Raw genomic sequence first — 12,202 nt, forward strand, 5'->3', positions numbered from 1 at the left:
GTCCGATCACATGGGGGGTAAGGTGGGCCCAGCAGCTCTGCAACCTCAGTGGCAGTCAGCAAGAGGCGCCAGCCGAGGCCGTCCAGCGCTGCCCAGCCACAGCAGCAGCAGCAGAAAGGTAAGAAGCCGCGGCGGAGTAAGCACCTGTTGCTTAATGTCCATGTTTTCTGTCGTGTGAGGAAGGTGAAGTCTTTGCACTGCTATTATCGCTGAGAACGGTTTTTCTTCTTTGCTCATCAGTCGATGCGATGTCCTCCGGCCCGCCGGGGCCCGCAGCTGCAGCTCCTCGAGATCTACATCTACATCCATACTCCGCAAGCCACCTGACGGTGTGTGGCGGAGGGTACCCTGAGTACCTCTATCGGTTCTCCCTTCTATTCCAGTCTTGTATTGTTCGTGGAAAGAAGGATTGTCGGTACGCTTCTGTGTGGGCTCTAATCTCTCTGATTTTATCCTCATGGTCTCTTCGCGAGATATACATAGGAGGGAGCAATATACTGCTTGACTCCTCGATGAAGGTATGTTCTCGAAACTTCAACAAAAGCTCGTACTGAGCTACTGAGCGTCTCTCCTGTAGAGTTTTCCACTGAAGTTTATCTATCATCTCCGTAACGCTTTCGCGATTACTAAATGATCCTGTAACGAAGCGCTCTGCTCTCCGTTGGATCTTCTCTATCTCTTCTATCAACCCTATCTGGTACGGATCCCACATTGCTGAGCAGTATTCAAGCAGTGGGCGAACAAGTGTACTGTAACCTACTTCCTTTGTTTTCGGATTACATTTCCTTAGGATTCTTCCAATGAATCTCAGTCTGGCATCTGCTTTACCGACGATCAACTTTACATGATCATTCCAATTTTAAATTACTCCTAATGCGTACTCCCAGATAATTTATGGAATTAACTGCTTCCAGTTGCCTACCTGCTATATTGTAGCTAAATGATATGGGATCTTTCTTTCTATGTATTCGCAGCACATTACACTTGTCTACATTGAGATTCAATTGCCATTCCCTGCACTATGCGTCAATTCGCTGCAGATCCTCCTGCATTTCAGTACAATTTTCCATTGTTACAATCTCTCGATATACTACAGCATCATCTGCAAAAAGCCTCAGTGAACTTCCGATGTTATCCACAAGGTCATTTCTATATATTGTGAATAGCAACGGTCCTACGACACTCCCCTGTGGCACACCTGAAATCACTCTTATTTCGGAAGACTTCTCTCCATTGAGAATGACATGCTGCGTTCTGTTATCTAGAAACTCTTCAATCCAATCACACAATTGGTCTGATAGTCCATATGAATTTACTTTGTTCATTAAACGACTGTGGGGAATTGTATCGAACGCCTTGTGGAAGTCAAGAAACACGGCATCTACCTGGGAACCCGTGTCTATGGCCCTCTGAGCCTCGCGGACGAATAGCGCGAGCTGGGTTTCACACGATCGTCTTTTTCGAAACCCATGCTGATTCCTACACAGTAGATTTCTAGTCTCCAGAAAAGTCATTATACTTTAACATAATATGTGTTCCAAAATTCTACAACTGATCGACATTAGAGATATAGGTCTATAGTTCTGCACATCTGTTCGACGTCCCTTCTTGAAAACGGGGATGACCTGTGCCCTTTTCCAATCCTTTGGAGGAACTCTACGCTCTTCTAGAGACCTACGGTACACCGCTGCAAGAAGGGGGGCAAGTTCCTTCGCGTACTCTGTGTAAAACCGAACTGGTATCCCATCGGATCCAGAGATCCTGTCGCACAGTTACCTTGTTAGCTGGTTGGAGCAGGACAGTGAGCTGTTATTGGCGGTTGGAGACACCCAGCCAGCCCCTGACTCGTTGAACTGCACCGAGGGTCCTAATCACCATGACGCTGGTCGGTACTGGACCCCATCATACGCGCCATCGCAGAATATTCCAGTGATACTGCATGGACAAAATGAGGACGTAGTGGATGAGAAGATACCAATGAAGCCCTGTGCACCGTTGCTGTTCACTTCAGTGTCTAATTTAACAGCTAGTGGTTCGAAACATTTACGTATCGGAATAGAGGCATTCTCAGACAAAGACTGGTGTGTTGTGATAGAGCTCGATAACGCAGCTAAAAATGTTAAAGTGCGACTTACGCAGGTGCAATGGGATGAACTGTGTCTTGCAAACGCCAACATCAAGCAGCAGTTGACCGCCAATTATAATCTGAGCCGTCGGCCTCTTCCAGACATTTACTTTCCATTACAGCAGTGCACGGTGACTCTGCATTTGTCTGCAGCACTCCACCATTACCAACTTATTCGGTCTACAGATGGTGCTATCCATAGTGTTGGAAAGACTGACCAATTGGGTGCCCTGTTAGATTAGATTAGATTAGATTTACTTTCAATTCAATTGATCCGTAGTGAGGAGGCCCGTCAGGATGTAGAACATGTCAGAAAAACAACAATACATGACAAATATTTTCAACTAAAACAAGTAAGCTAATGTCCCATTGCACAGGTCCCAGGTGGAATCATCGCCATTTTTTAATGAACGCTGTATGAAAGAGTCATTTTACAAATGCACTGAATTTAAAATAAAAACGTTTTTTTATTTATTTATAAGGTAATAAACGTGTAATACAACTACTATAATACTTATTTACAATGAACACATTACTGCACTGGAATGGTGCAGAAGTTAGATTGTACTCACACACCACACACACACACACACACACATTTACAATGAACACCTTACTGCACTGCAGTTGTGCAGAAGTTATATTGTACTTATATACACACAAATCAGTTGGTTTTACTGAGAAATTCATCAATGGAGTAGAAGGAGTTGGCCACCAATAAATCCTTTAGGCTTCTCTTAAACTGAATTTCATTGGTTGTTAAGCTTTTTATCGCTGCTGGCAAGTTATTGAAAATGTTTGTTCCTCAATAATGCACACGTTTTTGTGCAAGACTAAGTGACTTTAAATCCTTGTGAAGATTATTCTTATTTCTACTATTGATTCCATGAATTGAGCTGTTGGTTTGAAAAAGTGATATATTTTTGATGACAAATTTCATTAAGGAATAAATATATTGGGAAGCAGTAGTTAGTATCCCTAGTTCCCTAAATAGGCTTCTGCAGGATGTTCTTGAGTTCACACCACATATATATCTTACTGCACGTTTTTGTGCCCAGAAAACTTTAGCTTGGCTTGATGAATTACCCCAAAAAATAATCCCATATGACATTATGGAATGAAAGTAAGCATAGTATGCCAGCTTTTTCACTTTTATATCCCCTATGTCTGATACAATTCGCATTGCAAATAGAAATTTGTTAAGACGCTTCAGCAGTTCTGTTGTGTACTCCTCCCAGTTGAATTTATTATCAAGCTGTAATCCTAAGAATTTAACACTGTCCACTTCTACCTGCTTGTCATCATATGTTAGGCATATGCTTGTGGAACAACCCTTACAAGTTCTGAACTCCATGTAGTATGTTTTTTCAAAGTTTAGTGACAAAGAATTGGCTAGGAACCAGTGATTAATGTCCACAAATATTTTATTAGCTGATCTTTCTAAGACTACACGTGATTTGCTATTTATTACTGTGCTAAAGCTGTGTATAGTTTATCTCCGTATGAACATTGTATATCTAGATGACTTCAAACACTGGGTCAATATGGTCCCAACAGAAATAAAACTAGATTAGATTAGATTAGATTAATACTAGTTCCATGGATCATGAATACGATATTTCGTAATGATGTGGAACGAGTCAAATTTTCCAATACATGACATAATTAAGTTAATTTAACAACATACTTAAGTTAATACTCGTATAACAACTTTTTTATTTTTTGTGTTTTTTATTTTTTTATAATTTTTTTGTTCGTTTTTTTCTTTTTTTTCTTAATTTATATGTGAAAATTCCTCTATGGAGTAGAAGGAGTTGTCATTCAGAAATTCTTTTAATTTCTTCTTAAATACTTGTTGGTTATCTGCCAGACTTTTGATACTATTTGGTAAGTGACCAAAGACTTTAGTTGCAGAATAATTCACCCCTTTCTGTGCCAAAGTTAGATTTAATCTTGAATAGTGAAGATCATCCTTTCTCCTAGTATTGTAGTTATGTACACTGCTATTACTTTTGAATTGGGTTTGGTTGTTAATAACAAATTTCATGAGAGAGTGTATATACTGAGAAGCTACTGTGAATATCTCTAGATCCTTAAATAAATGTCTGCAGGATGAGCTTGGGTGGACTCCAGCTATTATTCTGATTACACGCTTTTGTGCAATAAATACTTTATTCCTCAGTGATGAATTGCCCCAAAATATGATGCCATATGAAAGCAATGAGTGAAAATAGGCGTAGTAAGCTAATTTACTAAGATGTTTATCACCAAAATTTGCAATGACCCTTTTTGCATAAGTAGCTGAACTCAAACGTTTCAGCAGATCATCAATGTGTTTCTTCCAATTTAATCTCTCATCAATGGACACACCTAAAAATTTCTTGTTTGTCAGGTGTGATTACTATACTTGTATCATCAGCAAAGAGAACTAACTTTGCCTCTTCATGAATGTAGAATGGCAAGTCATTAATATATATTAAGAACAACAAAGGACCAAAGACTGACCCTTGTGGAACCCCAATCTTGTTAGTTCCCCAGTTTGAGGAATGTGCTGATCTTTGCATATTATGAGAACTGCTTATTTCAACTTTCTGCACTCGTCCAGTTAGGTACAAATTGAACCATTTGTGCACTGTCCCACTCATGCCACAATATTTGAGCTTGTCTATATAAACGAACTTCAAAGTCCGAAAATGTAGTGCAATAAAATACCTAACAACGCTGTAGTGTAGACTGCAAGACTATTGAAACTGGTCGCCAGTGGCGTCTGGCTTGTTGAGCATGCACGGATCCGACGGCGGGGCCTGCATGTCAATGGAAACGACACACCTTTGATCGGCCGGCTTGGTCCACCAAAAATAGTCACAGAAGTGGTCCGTCGAAGAAATCCGCTTGTCTGTGGACAGCTGATGAAGTGCATGAATTGAAAGTATTATTTTATGTATTTTGGACCATGATTTGGTTTCAAGTACGGTTATGGTTATGATTATGTTTTAACATATAACTAAAATTAACGTTTATGAATACGTTTTAAATTATAACTAAAATTAACGTTTGAACAACTGCATGGACGTTAAACACCAGGAAATATACGTCATTGAAAGCTGTTATTGATAATGACAAATGGACACCTCTTCCTTGTGATTACTGCTATCAAACAAAAATAGAGTTTTCATTGACACAAAAGTGAAAGTTATTTTAATTTTTCCAGACAAGAATTTATAATCAGATTAATTCCTTAACATTGTGGTAACAAGGAGTTAATAATTAAGAATTTTTAATTCCATGAGCTGCATGTTATCATCGCTCTGCCAAAGGAAATAGTAGTTCAACAAAATAGTAACACACAGGAGCTTAAGAGTTTTACAGGTAGTTCGTGATGTTTGTTAGTTATTGATTCTATTTGCAACCACACTGCTGGCAAAAATTAGTACAGCTGGAAAGACGACGTCACTTTTGATCTCGTGACGGCATATGCCACCTGGGTGATAGTAGAGGCGGTGATAGTGGTTTCAGCATCATCCTCCGGCAGATGGTTTATGTTAGTGGCTTAGCTACAAGAGCGCCATTTGGCTGCTTCTGCCACCGAATGTATCACGATGACCAAATGCAGATGGAAGACACCAAATGTAGTGTGTGGTACCAGGAGGTGCCGTATTAAAACTCGGCGAGAGCTTTCCAAATGACGTATTCGTTCCCACTACACTGCTCCATTCACCTCGGCCCACGCCACAGGGTCCCGCAATGCTGAGGCCACCGCCCCAGCGACCGAGTGCAACGTGCTGCTGTGTGTCGTCCTTCTAGGACCTCGTCATCAGGGCTGTGTCTGCAGTCGGCTCAGTGGTCTTCTTCCCCTTTGACAGAGCGCTGCTCTGCCGAGGGCCGCCGAGGGGCCCGCTGCTTCCTTCCTCACTGGCGCAGCTGGGATGTGGCGTCAAACGAGCGCCCGTGATCCGGCGTCCGAATCTGTGGCCCTCGCCTCGGGAAGTCTCCGGCACGTGTCGGGAGCCGAGACGACTGCCCGCGGTAGCGATCCGAAGAGTGGCCCGCCCCTGGGTGTCTGTGGACCCCGTGTCTGCCTCAGAGGGTCGAACCGACGACCCACCTTGCAGTGGGACGCTGGCGCCCCATCTGTTGCTGCATGTAGCCCGGAGGTGCGACGCGCCTCCCCATCCAGGAGAGCTGCCACACTCGAATGCCCCGCGATGGCCTCAGAGGGTCGAACCAATGACCAACTGTGGACTGGTATGCTGGCGCCCCATCTGCTTTGAAGTGTAGCCAATGGTGAAACATGCCTCGCCAGCCAGTAGAGCTGTCACACTTCAATGGATCTCGTTAGAAAACGGCACCTATTTATACTCGGTTGTGCGCCTCTGTTTTCCCAAGTGCGCCACTTCGTGTCACGTACGCATAACACTTAGGTTGGCCAGTGGCCCTCTTCTGCCTGTGAATGGAAACTGCTGTGTGTCTTCTCTGGCAGTTCTACGCCCCTGTGGCCTCTATTTGCCTTCGCAACTGCTGGTATGCGTAACTTACTGCAATCCGACCAGCACCTGGCTGTAATTCGTGCTCCGAATATCGCACGAAACTAACTTCTCCTATCCTAAACGGTGGTGCCGCTACAGTGTCTACCTTTTCGTAAGGAATGCTCTCAGCCAGAAGGCTCAGTGTGGTGCAAACGTGTGAAGCGAGCAGACAGCCGTGCCACAGAGCCGCACTCGTGCCAACTGAGCGAGTTAGAAAGAGGTCGAATTGTGGCCCTCTGAGTGGCAGAGAACTGCCAGACAACTCGGACGTGATGCGTCAGTTGCGTAACGATGCTGGTATCAGTGGTCACGTGAACATTCTCAGACCCGCAGAAGAGGCTCTGGACGTTCACAAAGCGCAGACAACCGCCAGAAACGACGATTTGTAAGCGCAGCGGTGAAGATTGTACAACTACCACAGCACAGATGAGAGCTCAAATGGGTTCAAATGGCTCTGAGCACTATGGGACTTAACATCTGAGGTCACCAGTCCCCCAGAACTTAGAACAACTTAAACCTAACTAACCTAAGGACATCAAACACATCCATGCCCGAGCCAGGATTCGAACCTGCGACCGTAGCGGTCGCGCGGTTCCAGACTGAAGCGCCTAGAACCGCTCGGCCAAGGTAAGAGCTCACAAGTGTCAATACAAAGTGTTGCGACCCTGATTATTAGCAGTGGAACTACGAGCATCCGCATCTCTAGCCCGTACTTTACTCGCGAAGTAACCACGTGCACGGCTCGAGTGGTGCCGTTAGAGAATCAGCTGGAATGAGCGATGAAAGCAGGTTCTGTTACGTGAAAGCGTGGTGTCTGTTCTTTTGAACATGTCTGAAAGAACAGACACGATGCGGAATCTGTAGCTGTGATACACTACTGACCATTAAAATTGCTACACCAAGAAGAAATGCAGATGATAAATGGGTATTCATTGGACAATTATATTATGCTAGAACTGACATGTGATTACATTTTCACGCAATTTTGGTGCACAGATCCTGAGAAATCAGTACCCAGAACAACCACCTCTGGCCGTAATAACGGCCTCGATATGCCTGGGCATTGAGTCAAACAGAGCTTGGATGGCGTGTACAGGTACAGCTGCCCATGCAGCTTCAACACGATACCACAATTCATCAAGAGTAGTGACTGGCGTATTGTGACGAGCCAGTTGCTCGGCCACCATTGACCAGACGTTTTCAATTGGTGAGAGGTCTGGAGAATGTGCTGGCCAGGGCAGCAGTCGAACATTTTCTGTATCCAGAAAGGCCCGTACAGGACCTACAACATGCGGTCGTGCATTATCCTGCTGAAATGTAGGGTTTTGCAGGGATCGAATGAAGGGTAGAGCCACGGGTCGTAACACATCTGAAATGTAACGCCCATTGTTCAAATGCGAACAAGAGGTGACCGAGACGTGTAACCAATGGCACCCCATACCATCACGCCGGGTGATACGCCAGTATGGCGATGACGAATACACGCTTCCAACGTGCGTTCACCGCGATGTTGCCAAACACGGATACGACCATCATGATGCTGTAAACAGTACCTGGATTCATCCGAAAAAAATTACGTTTCGCCATTCGTTCGTCGTTGAGTACACCATCGCAGCCCCCCTGTCCTTTATGCAGCGTCAAGGGTAACCGCAGCCATGGTCTCCGAGCTGATAGTCCATGCTGTCGAACTGTTCGTGCAGATGGTTGTTGTCTTGCAAACGTCCCCATGTGTTGATTCAGGGATCGAGACGTGGCTGCACGATCCGTAACAGCCATGCGGATAAGATGCCTGTCATCTCGACTGCTAGTGATACGAGGCCGTTGGGATCCATCACGGCGTTCCGTATTACTCTCCTGAACCCACCGATTCCACATTCTGCTAACAATCATTGGATCTCGACCAACGCGAGCAGCAATGTAGCGATACGATAAACCGCAATCGCGATAGGCTACAGTCAAGCTACAGTCGGAAACGTGATGGTACGCATTTCTTCTCCTTACACGAGGCATCACAACAACGTTTGACCAGGCAACACCGGTCAACTGCTGTTTGTGTATTAGAAATCGGTTGGAAACTTTCCTCATGTCAGCACGTTGTAAGGGTCGCCACCGGCGCCAACCTTGTGTGAATGCTCTGAAAAGCTAATCATTTGCGTATCACAGCATCTTCTTCCTGTCGGTTAAATTTCGCGTCTGTAGCACGACGGCTTCGTGGTGTAGCAATTTTAATGGCCAGCAGTGTACATACTATGTAAACTGAAGGTGCAGTGGGCGGAAAGGAAAGGGAAAGGATTCATGATGTCAGCTACATCGAGACTATACGCCGAGTCAGCGGCGACGAGTGAAAATGTGTGCAGGAGTGGGATTCGACCTTAGAATCTCCTGTGGGCTAGGCAGTCACGCTAAGCACTGCGCCACCATGTCACAGTGTTTATCGCAATTGCCCAGGCTGTCTCGGTATGCTCACAGGTCGACCCAGGTTCCCACCTAGCACCGGCTGTCTGCAGTCCCCACCATGTCCCCCTTGTTTTGTACTTTGAGATTCCCACAGGGGGACGAACGTGAGTGTGCATTCTCACTGAAGGTGGTGCAAATCAGTTAAAAGAATGCATGGTGTCTGTTGTTTCGCACATGTAATTGATTCGCTCCGTGGGCTACGAATCCAAAACAACTTTGACTTCCTGTGGGAATCTGAAAGCAGCAACCCAGATGGACATGCTCAGGGACTGTAGTTAGCTGGCGCCAGGTGGGAATGTGGATCGCCCGAAGGGCGCGCAGAGAGAGTCCACGAAACTGCCTAGTAAGCAGGAGATTCCAGGTTCGAATCCCAGTCCGGCACATATTTTCACTCGTTGCCGTTGACTTCGCATAACGTTCTGATACAGCTGACCTTCATGAATTACTTCCCTTCCCTTTCCTTTCTTCCCCCTGCAACTTTAATTTACGTAAAGCAAATTGTGGCTGCATTTAAGTGGTGGCCATTTCCGCCTGCGATGTAGATCTGGTGAGCCACAGGGCAGTGTTATGGGACCATTGCTTTTCGCAATATACAGGATGAGTCACCTAACATTACCGCTGGATATATTTCGTAGACCACACCAAATACTGACGAATCGATTCCACAGACCGAACGTGAGGAGAGGGGCTAGTGTAATTGCTTAATACAAACCATAAAAAAATGCACGGAAGTATGTTTTTTAACACAAACCTACGTTTTTTTAAATGGAACCCCGTTAGTTTTGTTAGCACATCTGAACATATAAACAAATACGTAATCAGTGCCGTTTGTTGTATTGTAAAATGTTAATTACATCCGGAGATATTGTAACCCAAAGTTGACGCTTGAGTACCACTCCTCCGCTGTTCGATCGTGTGTATCGGAGAGCACCGAATTACGTAGGGATCCAAAGGGAACGGTGATGGACCTTAGGTACAGAAGAGACTGGAACAGTACATTACGTCCACATGCTAACACCTTTTTATTGGTCTTTTTCACTGACGCACATGTACATTACCATGAGGGGTGAGGTACACGTTCGACGGGCGTTACATAGTCCAGCCCGTTCTCCTGATCTTACACCTCTGGACTTCTTTCTGTGGGGTACGTTAAAGCAGAATATGTACCGTGAAGTGCCTACAACCGCAGAGGATATGAAACAACGTATTGTGGCAGCCTGCGGCGACATTACACCAGATGTACTGCGGCGTGTACGACATTCATTACGCCAGAGATTGCAATTGTGTGCAGCAAATGATGGCCACTACATTGAACATCTATTGGCCTGACATGTCGGGACACACTCTATTCCACTCCGTAATTGAAAACGTAAACCACGCGTGTACGTGTACCTCACCCCTCATGGTAATGTACATGTGCGTCAATGAAAAAGACCAATAAAAAGGTGTTAGCATGTGGACGTAATGTGCTGTTCCAGTCTCTTCTGTACCTAAAGTCCATCACCGTTCCCTTTGGATCCCTACGTAATTCGGTGCTCTCCGATACACACGATCGAACAGCGGAGGAGTGGTACTCAAGCGTCAAATTTAGGTTACAATATCTCCGGATGTAATTAACATTTTACAATGCAACAAACGGAACTGATTACGTATTTGTTTATATGTTCAGATATGCTAACAAAATTAACGGGGTTCCATTTAAAAAATCGGAGGTTTGTGTTAAAAAACATACTTCCGTGCATTTTTTTATGGTTTGTATAAACCAATTACACTAGCCCCTCTCCTCACGTTCGGTCTGTGGAATCGATTCGTCAGTATTTGATGTGGTTTACGAAATATATCCAGCGGTAACGTTAGGTGACTCACCCTGTATATAAATGATCTAGTAGATAGTGTCGGAAGTTCCATGCTGCTTTTCGCGGACGATGCTGTAGTATACAGAGAAGTTGCAACATTTTGAAAACTGCAGCGAAATGCAGGAAGATCTACAGCGGATAGGCACTTGGTGCAGGCAGTGGCAACTGACCCTTAACAGAGACAAATGTAATGTATTGTGAATACATAGAAAGAAGGATCCTTTATTGTATGGTAGCGGAACAAACACTGGTAGCAGTTACTTCTGAAAAATACCTGGGAGTATGCGTGCGGAACGATTTGAAGTGGAATGATCATATAAAATTAATTGTTGGCAAGGCGGGTTTCATTGGGAGAGATTCATTGGGAGAGTCCTTAGAATATTTAGTCCATCAACAAAGGAGGCGGCTTACAAAACACTCGTTCGATCTATACTTGAGTATTGCTCGTCAGTGTGGGATTCGTACCAGGTCGGGTTGACAGAGTAGATAGAGAAGATCCAAAGAAGAGCGGCGCGTGTCGTCACAGGGTTATTTGGTAACCGTGATAGCGTTACGGAGATGTTTAGCAAACTCAAGTGGCAGACTCTGCAAGAGAGGCGCTCTGCATCGCAGTGTAGCTTGCTCGCCAGGTTTCGAGAAGGTGCGTTTCTGGACGAGGTATCGAATATATTGCTTCCCCCTACTTATACCTCCCGAGGAGATCACGAGTGTAAAATTAGAGAGATTCGAGCGTCCACGGAGGCTTTCTGGCAGTCGTTCTTCCCGCGAACCATACGCGACTGGAACAGAAAAGGAAGGTAATGACAGTGGCACGTAAAGTGCCCTCCGCCACACACTGTTGGGTGGCTTGCGAAGTATAAATGTAGATGTAGATGTAGAGCACTGTCTCAGAGAGATCATTCGTCCAACACACTCAGGCCCCATCCCAGGCCTTATGGTCTGGGGTGCGACAAACTACAACCATCGTCTGCCTTTGGTGTTTCTGGAGTGGACGTTAACCAGCGCTCGGTACGTGCAGAATGATCTTAGACCCGTTCTTTTGCCGGCCGGTGTGGTCATGCGGTTCTAGGCGCTACAGTCTGGAACCGCGCGGCCGCTACGGTCGCAGGTCCGAATCCTGCCTCGGGCATGGATGTGTGTGATGTCCTTAGGATAGTTAGGTTTAAGTAGTTCTAAGTTCTAGGGGACTGATGACCTCAGATGTTGAGTCCCATAGTGCTCAGAGCCACCCGTTCTTT

This window comes from Schistocerca americana, chromosome 1, assembly GCF_021461395.2.
Source record: "Schistocerca americana isolate TAMUIC-IGC-003095 chromosome 1, iqSchAmer2.1, whole genome shotgun sequence".
In the NCBI taxonomy this organism is placed as follows: domain Eukaryota; kingdom Metazoa; phylum Arthropoda; class Insecta; order Orthoptera; family Acrididae; genus Schistocerca; species Schistocerca americana.